Raw genomic sequence first — 14,206 nt, 5'->3', positions numbered from 1 at the left:
GGTAACTATTAGGCCGGCGTCACACTACCGTGTTTTACGGACGTAAGAGGGGTGCAAAATTTGGGCGCTCTAAGCTATTAAATTTAAGGGTTAAATGGCGGAAAAAATTGGCGTGGGCTCCTGCGCAATTTTCTCCGCCAGAGTAGTTAAGCCAGTGACTGAGGGCAGATATTAATAGCCTGGAGAGGGTCCACGGTTTTTGCCCCCCTCTCCTGGCTAAAAACATCTGCCCCCAGCCACCCCAGAAAAGGCACATCTGGAAGATGCGCCTATTCTGGCACTTGGCCACTCTCTTCCCACTCCCGTGTAGTGGTGGGATATGGGGTAATGAAGGGTTAATGTCACCTTGCTATTGTAAGGTGACATTAAGCCAGATTAATAATGGAGAAGCGTCAATTCTGACACCTATCCATTATTAATCCAATAGCATGAAATGGTTAATAAAAACACACACACATTATTAAAAATTATTTTAATGAAATGAACACAGTTTGTTTGAATATTTTATTGTTCTCTCAATCCACCTGAAGACCCTCGCTTGGTAACAAAGGAAACATAATAAACCAACAATATACATACCTTCCGATGATCTGTAACGTCCCAGGATGTAAATCCATCTGAAGGGGTTAAAATATTTTACAGCCAGGAGCTCTGCTATAATGCAGCTGTGCTCGTGGCTGTAAAACCATGGGGAATGAAGGTAATGTAGGTCAATGACCTGTAGTTACCTTCATTCGGGGTGATGCGCCCTCTGCTGGATGTCCTCATATGAACTCGATCCTGGGAACTTGCCTGATTTTTTTCCCACGCTCGAAGGACATCCAGCTGCTCCCATCCTGCGTCCCCATCCTGTCATGTGCTGCTCCCATCCTGCACCCCTATTCTGACATGTGCTGCTCCCATCCTGTGCCCCCATTCTGACATGTGCTGCTCCCATCCTGTGCCTCCATTCTGACATGTGCTGCTCCCATCCTGCCCCCCATCATGACATGTGCTGCTCCCATCCTGCGTCCCCATCCTGTCATGTGCTGCTCCCATCCTGCGCCCCCATTCTGACATGTGCTGCTCCCATCCTGCGCCCCCATTCTGACATGTGCTGCTCCCATCCTGCGCCTCCATTCTGACATGTGCTGCACCCATCCTGCGTCCCCATCCTGTCATGTGCTGCTCCCATCCTGCGTCCCCATCCTGTCATGTGCTGCTCCCATCCTGCGCCCCCATTCTGACATGTGCTGCTCCCATCCTGCGCCCCCATTCTGACATGTGCTGCTCCCATCCTGCGCCTCCATTCTGACATGTGCTGCTCCCATCCTGCGCCCCCATTCTGACATGTGCTGCTCCCATCCTGCGCCTCCATTCTGACATGTGCTGCTCCCATCCTGCGCTCCCATTCTGACATGTGCTGCTCCCATCCTGCGCCCCCGTTCTGTCATGTGCTGCTCCCATCCTGCGCCCCCGTTCTGTCATGTGCTGCCCTATTCTGTCATGTGTTGCTCCCATCCTGCTCCCCCATTCTGTCATGTGCTGCTCCCATCCTGCGCCACCATTCTTTAATTTGCTGCTCCCATCCATATGCCCCATACGCTGCTCCATAAAGGTTTATGGCTCCCATAAAATGCTCCATAGTATATGCCCCCGTACACTGCTCCATTATGGTTTATGGCCCCATAAGATGCTCCATTATGGTTTACGGCCCCATAAGATGCTCCATTGTATATGCCCCGTATGCTGCTGCAATATATAAAAAAAAAAATACCATACTCACCTATGGTCGCTGGGCGCCGAGTGCTGGGGGGCCTGAGCAGGCGGGGACACCTGTGGGGGTCAGCTGCCGGTATCGCCGCCAGCTCAGGCCCCCCAGCACTTACTATATTCACCTGGCCCCGTTCCACCGCTGCGCGCCGCCATCTTCCCGGTCTTCTGGCTGTGACTGGTCAGAGGGCGGCGCTAGTGCGCATTAAGCGCGTCATCGGCCCTCTGAACTGAAGGTCACAGGCCGAGGATCGGGAAGATGGCGGCGCGCAGTGGTGGAACGGGGCCAGGTGAATATAGCTCATACTTACCCTCCTGGCGGTCCCTGCTTCTCTGTTGGAGATCGCGGTGTGCGTTCAGTGTTTACGCATACCGCGATCTCCAGGGAGCATCACTCTGTGAGGCCCAGACTGCGCCGGCGCTTGCGCTTGCACAGTCTATAAAGGCTTCGGACAGAGTGACGCTCCCAGCGTTATATTATAGATATATATATATATATATATATATATAGACAGTATATGTTTTTATGATTTTTTGAGAACATGGATCCATTGTATGTCCATATGTCGGTTTTGCAAGCCTGCGAGAAAATCTCGCAGTACGGATGCCATACGGATTACATACGGAGGATGCCATGCGCAAAATACGCTGACACACCCTGCCTACGGAGGAGATACGGACCACTATTTTGGGGACTTTTCTGCGTATTACGGCCGTAAATTACGGACCGTATTTTTATACGCTGAGTGTGACGCCGGCCTTACTGTGCAGAATTATTAGGTAACTTAATGAAGACCAAATATATTAACATCTCACTTGTTTATTTTCACCAGGTGAACCAATATAACTGCACAAAATATAGAAATAAACATTTCTGACATGCAAAAACAAAATCCCAAAAAAATTAGTGACCAATATAGCCACCTTTCTTTATAATGACACTCAACAGCCTTCCATCCATAGATTCTGTCAGCTGCTTGATCTGTTTACGATCAACATCGCGTGCAACAGCCACCACAGCCTCCCAGACACTGTTCCGAGAGGTGGACTGTTTTCTCTCCCTGTAGATCTCACATTTTATGAGGGACTACAGGTTCTCTATGGGGTTCAGATCAGGTGAACAAGGGGGCCATGTCATTTTCTTTTCTTCTTTGAGACCTTTCCTGCCAGCCACGCTGTGGAGTAGTTGGAGGCATGTGATGGAGCATTGTCCTGCATGAAAATCATGTTTTTCTTGAACGATACAGACTTCTTCCTGTACCACTGCTTGAAGAAGTTGTCTTCCAGAAACTGGCAGTAGGTCTGGGAGTTGATCTTCACTCCATCCTCAACCCGAAAAGGTCCCATAAGTTCATCTTTGATGATACCAGCTCATACCAGTACCCCACCTCCACCTTGCTGGCATCTGAGTCGGAGTGGAGCTCTCTGCCCTTTACTGATCCAGCCTTTGGCCCATCCATCTAGCCCATCAAGAGTCACTCTCATTTCATCAGTCCATAAAACCTTTGAAAAGTCAGTCTTAAGATATTTCTTGGCCCAGTTTTGACGTTTTATCTTATGTTTCTTGTTCAAAGGTGGTCGTTTTTCAGCCTTCCTTACCTTGGCCATGTCCCTGAGTATCGCTCACCTTGTGCTTTTTGATACTCCAGTTACATTGCAGCTCTGAAATATGGCAAAACTAGTGGCAAATGGCATCTTGGCAGCTTCACGCTTGATTTTCCTCTATTCATTGACAATTATTTTGCACCTTTTTTGCCCAACACGCTTCTTGCGACCCTGTTGGCTATCGGCCATGAAAAGCTTGATTTTTCGGTGATCAAGATTCAAAAGTTTGGCAATTTCAAGACTGCTGCATCCTTCTGCAAGGCATCTCACAATTTTGGACTTTTCAGAGCTCGTCAAATCTCTCTTCTGACTCATTTTGCCAAAGGAAATGAAGTTGCCTAATAATTAAGCACACCTTATATAGGGTGTTGATGTCATTAGACAACACCCCTCCTCATTAGAGATGCAAATCACCTGATTTACTTAATTGGTAGTTGGCTCTCTAGCCTGAACAGCTTGGAGTAGGACAACATGTATAAAAAGTATCATGTAATCAAAAATACAACTTGCCTAATAATTCTGCACGCAGTGTAGAAGAATGGGAAAAGAAGGAAATGTGCTCTGGAAGCCGTACTCTAGGTAACTATGTTATTTTATGCGGAGATGAGTCCTGGCTAGAAGAAGTGATGGCGGTCTGCGCTGCATGAAAAAGAAAAGCAAAGAATAAGGACTTCAGCTAGAGACGTCACTGGTGAGACAGTGTGTTACCTGTACTGTATACTGACACTTTACACTGTATACTCTGTACAGAGCTTCCTGTGTATAATGTCTCCAGTGATCACTATATTATCTGTACACTGACACTGTATACACAGGTCCTCTGTATAACGTTACTGGTGATCACTGTATACTATATACAGAGTTCCTGTGTATAATGTCACCAGTGATCATTGTATTACCTCTGCACTGACACTGTATACTATGCACAGAGCTTCTGTGTATAATGTACTGACACTGTATACTATGTACAGAGCTTCTGTGTATAATGTCACTGGTGATCACTGTATTACCTGTTATCTGACAGTAAAAACAGAGTTCCTGTGTACTGTGTATAATGTCACTTAGTATTGTGTTTGCTTTCTTTTTCAAAGATCAGTATTGTAGAATTCAGTCCCTATGTGGTGGTAATATGTGGTCTTGACATGGTGTGGTGGTATTTATTCCTTGATTGTGGTACTATTTGGTCACTATGTGGTGGTAATATGTGGTCTGGTCATGATGTGATGGCATTTGTCCCTTGTATGTGTTATTATAGGTCATAAAGTGGTGGTAATATGTTGTCTTGTCATGGTGTAACAGTATTTGTCCCTTGTATATCGTATTAATGGCATGTCTGAAGCTCTTTGCTAACACGTCAGGAGGATAAAAAGAATGTCAGATATTAAAAGTGGAACATGATTGGAGTTTGTGTGGTAACCTGCATAATTATAAAAAAAATCAAATATGGGATTTGAACCCAGAAAAAGCTCTACTCTAGAGACAGCAGCCTTATCATTGCACTACAAGTTCAAGTGATACCTAATGCTGATTTTCTTTGGCTATGAAATCTGCTGTGTAAACTCTCGGTGAGTGGATAAATCATTTTTTCATTCTGACATATGATATGTGACTTTCTTCACTCATCAAAGTGAAACATCTCTGGAGTTTGTGAAAGGATCCTTTTTCTTCGCTTATGAGATGAACCATTCAAGTACTGTATTGAGGGTATCTGAAAAACCTTCTGATTCTCATGTTTGAGAAAAGTCAAGTATCATTCATCGAAATGGCACAGCAATGTGTTTCAGCCACATGTTTACATTGAAAGTCACATAACCAAATAGAAGACTAATATCCTTCAATTAAGGGTATAGCACAGTGGTTAAGTGTGCAAACTTATAATCAGAGAGCTTTGAGTTCAAATCTCAGCAATGGAATTTACATTTTTTTATTATTATTTTAAGCCAAAACTATGTGTGATGCAGATTCTTCACTTGCCAAAGTCACTTGTCAGTTGTCAGCCTGAGGTATCAGTCATAGCTATCAGAGTCAGGTATCAGAGTCAGGTATCAGAGTCAGGTATCAGAGTCAGGTATCAAAATCAGGTATCAGAGTCACGTATCAGAATCCGGTAATGGAGTCAGGTACCAGAGTTCGGTATCAGTCAGGTATCAGACAGAGAATTGCTGATGTTTGACTTTTATATATGGTCATGTCCTAAAATGTACACTTTAAGAATGGTACAATTTAATGATGCAGTACTCCGATACACATGACGAGGAGCATGAATCTCAATATAATAGCCCCACCCAACATTTGATTCCAATTGGCACCAACCAAAGAGAAGGTGGAACGTAGTGTTTCTATGGAGAAGCCCCTTTCTGACCCTACAGTAGAAAATAAAATTTCCAATTACCCTGGAATCAAGAAAAGCTGCAATTGCTCCTGTGGTATTGACAAGAGATACATGGTACAACTGGAGAACATAAAATCTCTTGACTTTTAGTTTAATCCCCTTTGCACCTTGGACGTCCAGACCATAGTGAGCGCACACAGGTTGTGCGTGAGGGATTGTAGTCGGATGTCTACAGGTTTCTGCTAATAACCAAGAAAAATTATCTTTCACAATTGGTGCAGAATCCAACCAGAGGAGCAGCACTTTTAGACCTAATACTATCTAATAGACCTGACAGAATAACAAATCTGCAGGTGGTCGGGCATCTAGGAAATAGCGACCACAATATTGTACAGTTTCACCTGTCTTTCACTAGGGGGACTTGTCAGGGAGTCACAAAAACACTGAACTTTAGGAAGGCAAAGTTTGACCAGCTTAGAGATGCCCTTAATCTGGTAGACTGGGACAATATCCTCAGAAATAAGAATACAGATAATAAATGGGAAATGTTTAAGAACATCCTAAATAGGCAGTGTAAGCGGTTTATACCTTGTGGGAATAAAAGGACTAGAAATAGGAAAAACCCAATGTGGCTAAACAAAGAAGTAAGACAGGCAATTAACAGTAAAAAGAAAGCATTTGCACTACTAAAGCAGGATGGCACCATTGAAGCTCTAAAAAACTATAGGGAGAAAAATACTTTATCTAAAAAACTAATTAAAGCTGCCAAAAAGGAAACAGAGAAGCACATTGCTAAGGAAAGTAAAACTAATCCCAAACTGTTCTTCAACTATATCAATAGTAAAAGAATAAAAACTGAAAATGTAGGCCCCTTAAAAAATAGTGAGGAAAGAATGGTTGTAGATGACGAGGAAAAAGCTAACATATTAAACACCTTCTTCTCCACGGTATTCACGGTGGAAAATGAAATGCTAGGTGAAATCCCAAGAAACAATGAAAACCCTATATTAAGGGTCACCAATCTAACCCAAGAAGAGGTGCGAAACCGGCTAAATAAGATTAAAATAGATAAATCTCCGGGTCCGGATGGCATACACCCACGAGTACTAAGAGAACTAAGTAATGTAATAGATAAACCATTATTTCTTATTTTTAGGGACTCTATAGCGACAGGGTCTGTTCCGCAGGATTGGCGCATAGCAAATGTGGTGCCAATATTCAAAAAGGGCTCTAAAAGTGAACCTGGAAATTATAGGCCAGTAAGTCTAACCTCTATTGTTGGTAAAATATTTGAAGGGTTTCTGAGGGAGGTTATTCTGGATTATCTCAATGAGAATAACTGTTTAACTCCATATCAGCATGGGTTTATGAGAAATCGCTCCTGTCAAACCAATCTAATCAGTTTTTATGAAGAGGTAAGCTATAGGCTGGACCACGGTGAGTCATTGGACGTGGTATATCTCGATTTTTCCAAAGCGTTTGATACCGTGCCGCACAAGAGGTTGGTACACAAAATGAGAATGCTTGGTCTGGGGGAAATTGTGTGTAAATGGATTAGTAACTGGCTTAGTGATAGAAAGCAGAGGGTGGTTATAAATGGTATAGTCTCTAACTGGGTCGCTGTGACCAGTGGGGTACCGCAGGGGTCAGTATTGGGACCTGTTCTCTTCAACATATTCATTAATGATCTGGTAGAAGGTTTACACAGTAAAATATCGATATTTGCAGATGATACAAAACTATGTAAAGCAGTTAATACAAGAGAAGATAGTATTCTGCTACAGATGGATCTGGATAAGTTGGAAACTTGGGCTGAAAGGTGGCAGATGAGGTTTAACAATGATAAATGTAAGGTTATACACATGGGAAGAAGGAATCAATGTCACCATTACACACTGAATGGGAAACCACTGGGTAAATCTGACAGGGAGAAGGACTTGGGGATCCTAGTTAATGATAAACTTACCTGGAGCAGCCAGTGCCAGGCAGCAGCTGCCAAGGCAAACAGGATCATGGGGTGCATTAAAAGAGGTCTGGATACACATGATGAGAGCATTATACTGCCTCTGTACAAATCCCTAGTTAGACCGCACATGGAGTACTGTGTCCAGTTTTGGGCACCGGTGCTCAGGAAGGATATAATGGAACTAGAGAGAGTACAAAGGAGGGCAACAAAATTAATAAAGGGGATGGGAGAACTACAATACCCAGATAGATTAGCGAAATTAGGATTATTTAGTCTAGAAAAAAGACGACTGAGGGGCGATCTAATAACCATGTATAAGTATATAAGGGGACAATACAAATATCTCGCTGAGGATCTGTTTATACCAAGGAAGGTGACGGGCACAAGGGGGCATTCTTTGCGTCTGGAGGAGAGAAGGTTTTTCCACCAACATAGAAGAGGATTCTTTACTGTTAGGGCAGTGAGAATCTGGAATTGCTTGCCTGAGGAGGTGGTGATGGCGAACTCAGTCGAGGGGTTCAAGAGAGGCCTGGATGTCTTCCTGGAGCAGAACAATATTGTATCATACAATTAGGTTCTGTAGAAGGACGTAGATCTGGGGATTTATTATGATGGAATATAGGCTGAACTGGATGGACAAATGTCTTTTTTCGGCCTTACTAACTATGTTACTATGTTAGTATATTCTGACAGCTGACACCCAGCACTAAATTCCAGGAGTAGTCCCGCACCGCTCCCAACAATTTAATCCCCTAAATGCTGCAAAAAAACTCGATCGCAGCATTCCGGGAGCAGGAAGAGGGAAGACAGCCCCTCTGCCCTTGGATCAGAGTCCCTGAGGCATCATCGTGGGATCCCGATCGTTGCCATGGTGACACAATGTCTTCTGACATCCGGGTCACCAAAGCTAGTAAAGTTGCTAGATCATGCTCAGAGCATGATCAGCAACTATATCTGTCAGTGCAGAGCTGAGAGTTTACATAGCACAGGGACGCTGCTGCATCCCCCATGCTATACAAGCAATCAGCCAGCAAAAAATGATAGTCCCATTTTGGGACAATGCAACAAAGTAAAAAAAAAAAACTTTTTTAAATAATTGTAAAATTATTTTTTTTTTAATAAAAAAAAAACAACTAACTATATCATATCCATAATTAAATATTTGTATGAAAAAAATATTTAAACAATAAAAGTGCACATATTTGGTATCACCATCTCCAGAACGACCTGACCTATAAAACAGTCCCACTGGTTAACCCATTTAGTGAACACCATAAAAAAATAGATTAAAAAACAAGTAAAAAAACAATGCTTTATCATCATACCGCCAAAGAGAAAGTGGAATAATAAAATGGGATCATAAAGACGGATATAAATAAACATGATACCGCTGAAAATGTCATCTTGTCCCGCAAAAAAAAAGCTGCCATACAGCTCCATCAGCAGAAAAATAAAAGTTATATCTCTCAGAATAAAGCGATGGAAAAATATTTATTCTGTAACATAAAAAATATATAAATGTATCGCTGTAATCATACTGACCCGAAGAAAAAAACTGCCTTATCAATTTTACCACACGCGGAACGACATAAACCCCACCCAAAAAACTCCTGAATTGTAGGTTTCTGGTCATTCTACCTACCAAAAATCGGAACAGAAAGCGATAACAAAATGTGATGTGTCTGAAAATAGTACCAATAAAATGTCAAAAATCTAGCCCTCACATAACTCTGCTGGCCAAAATATGGAAAAATTATAGCTCTCAAAATATAGTGATGCAAAAACAATTTTTTGCAATAAAAAGTGTCTTTTAGTGTGTGATAGCAGGCAAACATAAAAACCTGATATAATTCTGCTATTGCTGTAATCGTACCAACCCAAAGATTAAAGTTGCCTAATCACTTATACCGCATTGGGAATTAGGTAGAAAATAAATAAAACCAATTATTCACCTGCTGTTGTTTTTTTCATTCTGCCTCCCAAAGATCACACTAACACTCGGCGCACATTTATCCTGCATTGAGCGTTTACACCAGGGTTTCCATGTAAATGTCTGAAATAGGCGATTCACATGGAACCTCTGGCAAAAGAATCCCTATAGTGAAGCAGATGGAGGCACTGAGGATGCCGTCTGACCTGTGATCTGGCAGTGTCCTTCTTTTTAGGATTGCATAAATGTGCCATCGGCCATAGTTCTGTGCACTTCTGAAAAGAAGGACACCACTGAACAGAGACCAGATGGAATCTGCTGCCTCATTACAGTGAATGGATGATTCCTTGGGGGTATCATCTGAATCATGTCACTCAGAGATGGAACCCCAAGGTAAGTGCTCTGCATAGTGCACCGGATAAGTGTGATCCCAAAGGTTATGTAAAATGTTCCCAACAAAAGCTTCAACTTAATCCACAGAAAAGCAAGTCCTCTCTCAGGTCTATCATCTGTCAATGGAAATATAGGGGGCTTCCACGTTACTGGTAGTAGAAAGGCTCTGGAAAATAATAATAATCTTTATTTATATAGCGCCAACATATTCCGCAGCGCTTTACAGTTTAACAGTTTCAAACATAACAGTCATAAGTAACAATGCTAACAATAATTAAAGCAAAATAAGACGATCCTGCTCGTGAGAGCTTACAATGTACGATGAGGTGGGGGATATACAAAGTACAGGTGTGTATTTACAATGATGTATTTACAATGATGGTCCAGCCATCTTCAGGGGGTGAGGGATAGATGGAAGTAGTGAATGGGCTATACACACAAACATAAAATGACTGATTAGTGAATGTGATAGGCCGCTCTGAACAAATGTGTTTTGAGGGAACGCCTAAAACTATGCAAATTGTGGATGGTCCTAATATCTTGGGGTAGAGCATTCCAGAGCATTGGCGCAGCGTGGGAGAAGTCTTGGAGTCGGGAGTGGGAGGTACGGATTAGTGCAGAGGTAAGTCGAAAGTCATTTGCAGAGCGCAGTGGTCGGTTAGGCCGATAGACCGAAATGAGCGAGGAGATGTATGGGGGTGCTGCACTGTGGAGAGCTTTGCGGGTGAGAACAAGTACTTTGAATTTTATCCTGTAACTAGCTGAAGAGCCCGACGTTGCCTGGGCATAGTAAATATCTGTGGTTAGTTATAGCACGTCACTTCTCTTATTTTCCCATCACTCCTCTCATTTTCCCAATCACATCTTTAATTTTCCCCCTCACATCTCTCATTTTCTCCCTCACACCTCTCATTTTCTCCCTCACTCCTCATTCCCGCCTAACACTTGTCATTTCGACCTCACATCTGTCATTTTCCGATCACTACACTATTTTCCCTCACTCCTCTCATTTTGCACTCACACCTTTTCATTTTTACCTCACACCTCTCATTTTCACCTCAGTATATACATGTTTGTCATCTCCCTTATATATAGTATACACCTGTATGTCATCTCCTGTATATAGTATATACCTGTATGTCATCTCCCCTGTATATAGTATATACCTGCTGTGTGTCATCTCCCCTGTATATAGTATATACCTGTATGTCATCTCCTCCTATATATAGTAAATACCTGTATGTCATCTCCTCCTATATATAGTATATACCTGTATGTCCTCTCCTCCTATATATAGTATATACCTGTGTGTCATCTCCCCTGTATATAGTATATATCTGTGTGTCATCTCCTCCTGTATATAGTATATACCTGTATGTCATCTTCTATATATAGCATATACCTGTATGTCATCTCCTCCTGTATATAGTATATACCTGTAGGTAATCTGCTCCTGTATATAGTATATACCTGTGTGTCATCTCCTCCTGTATATAGTATATACCTGTATGTCATCTCCTCCTGTATATAGTATGTACCTGTATGTCATCTCCTCCTCTATATAGTATATACCTGTGTGTCATCTCTCCTGTATATAGTATATATCTGTGTGTCATCTCCCCTGTATTCCGCGTGTGCAAGTTTTGCGTGTGGCGAGTTTTCCATGAGGTGAGTTTTGCACTTGTGGCGAGTTTTGCGTGAGCCTAGTTTTTGCATGTGGCGAGTTTTGCGCGTGGTGAGTTTTGAGCGGCGACTTTTGTGTTTCGACTTTTATGTGGCGAGGTTGGTGTATGTGTGGTGAAATGTGTGCTGAGGGTGGTATATGTGTTCAAGCACGTGGTAGTGTGTGGCGCATTTTGTGTGTGTGTTCATATCCCCATGTGTGGTGAGTATCTCATGTCGGGGCCCCACCTTAGCAACTGATCGGTATATACTCTTTGGCGCCATCGCTCTCATTCTTTAAGTCCCCCTTGTTCACATCTGGCAGCTGTCAATTTGCCTCCAACACTTTTCCTTTCACTTTTCCCCATTATGTAGATAGGGGAAAAATAGTTTGGTGAATTGGAAAGCGCGGGGTTAAAATTTCACCTCACAACATAGCCTATGACGCTCTCAGGGTCCAGACGTGTGACTGTGCAAAATTTTGTGGCTGTAGCTTGGACGCCTCCAACACTTTTCCTTTCACCTTTTTCCCCATTATGTAGATAGGGGAAAAATAGTTTGGTGAATTGGAAAGCGCGGGGTTAAAATTTCACCTCACAACATAGCCTATGACGCTCTCAGGGTCCAGACGTGTGACTGTGCAAAATTTTGTGGCTGTAGCTGCGACTCCTCCAACACTTTTCATTTCACTTTTTCCCCATTATGTAGATAAGGGCAAAATTGTTTGGTGAATTGGAAAGCGCGGGGTTAAAATTTCACCTCACAACGTAGCCTATGACGCTCTCAGGGTCCAGACGTGTGACTGTGCAAAATTTTGTTTCTGTAGCTGCGACGCCTCCAACACTTTTCCTTTCACTTTTTTCCCCATTATGTAGATAGGGGCAAAATTGTTTGGTGAATTGGAACGCGCGGGGTTAAAATTTTGCCTCACAACGTAGCCTATGACGCTCTCGGGGTCCAGACGTGTGACTGTGCAAAATTTTGTGGCTGTAGCTGCGACGGTGCAGATGCCATTCCCGGACATACACACACACACACATACACACATTCAGCTTTATATAGTAGATGAATGGGCAGCCAGTGTAACGACTGGCAATGAGCGGACGTGTGCGAGTAACGATTGGCTAGATGGACAACCCTGGCTGCTGCATTAAGGATAGACTGGTGCGGGGAAAGTTGAGTAAGGGGGAGGCCAACTAATAGAGCATTGCAGTAGTCCAGGCGGGAGTGGATCAAGGCGACAGTGAGGGTTTTTTGTTGTTTCCATGGTGAGAAAAGGGCGGATTCTAGAGATGTTCTTTAGGTGTAAGGAGATATTATGAAGAGGGACATTATGGGGAGGGGTGGCATATGTGGGGGTATATTATGGGGAGGGGCGGCGTGTGTGGGGGTATATTATAGGGAGGGTCAGTGAAAGGGATATTAGGGAGAGGAGTGGTGTAGGGAGTATATTATGGGGAGGGGTCTTGTGGGGGTATATTATAGGGAGAGGTGGTGTAGGGGGTATATTATGGGGAGGGGTGGCGTAGGGGGTATATTATGGAGAGAGGCGGTATATGGGGCATATTATGGGGAGGTATGGTGTAGGGAGTATATTATGGATAAGAGTGGTGTGGGAGGGATAGTCTGCCCAGGAGCTGTAAGTGTAAACATGGCAAGTAGGTACAGTGCTATTTTGCAACAGTAACCTTGTATATAGAAAGAACCAATAAGAAATATGGGTTCCTAATTGAGAATGGTGCCACATGAACAATAGAATGATGTGGCCATGTCAGGGCCAAGCAAACTGTTACACCCAACATTTGCATGTGGATTTGTGGACACACTGTGCCATATGGCCGGGCCTGCCCAGGAAGGAGCGTAGCTAAGCGTTTACCTGGTGTTCACTGGAGCTCCTGTTGGTGGAAATAGACTGGGCTGCAGGTAGCCACCAGGTACCACTCCTGGGCATAGCCCAGTATTGCAGCTGTTGACACCAGGGGCTAGGTCTCCGTTCAGGCTACTAATTTCTGGCACCTCGACAGAACAGTTACTGACACTGATCAGTGCTCGGTTCAGACACGCCGATCTAGCATACTGAATCAGGGTTTGGCCACACACGGATCAGGGGATAATGTTTAGGCTCTGGCAGCTCCAGGATCAGGGTACGAGATTCAGGTGCTGGCCGCTCCGGGACTAGGAGACGAGGTTCAGGCGCTCGCCGCTCTGGGACCAGGGAACTGCGTATACAGGACTGGCCACACTGGGACCAGAGGACCTCAAAACTCTCTAGTAGTACACCTTACTAATGATTCTACACGTTGCTTGGCAACTCCCTAGGGGAGAGGGAGTCTTTTATACAGGGTGACTCCCAGCAATTGGCTGGGAGCCATATTGCAGGTGTTCTGATTATTCAATGCCTCTCAGCTACAAGCCCCATTAAGAATGGGGGAGCACGTACACACACAGGAAGCAGCACGCCGGGGACTGCACCCAGGGCAGCGGTGGTGAGTAAGCGGTGTCCTTGCATGAAGGGAGAAGGTGACACCATGCAGGAACGCCAGAAGCAGCGCTATATAGATCACCT

The sequence above is a fragment of the Ranitomeya imitator genome, chromosome 2, assembly GCF_032444005.1.
Source record: "Ranitomeya imitator isolate aRanImi1 chromosome 2, aRanImi1.pri, whole genome shotgun sequence".
Taxonomy (NCBI): Eukaryota; Metazoa; Chordata; class Amphibia; order Anura; family Dendrobatidae; genus Ranitomeya; species Ranitomeya imitator.
Note: the sequence above shows the minus strand (reverse complement) of the source record.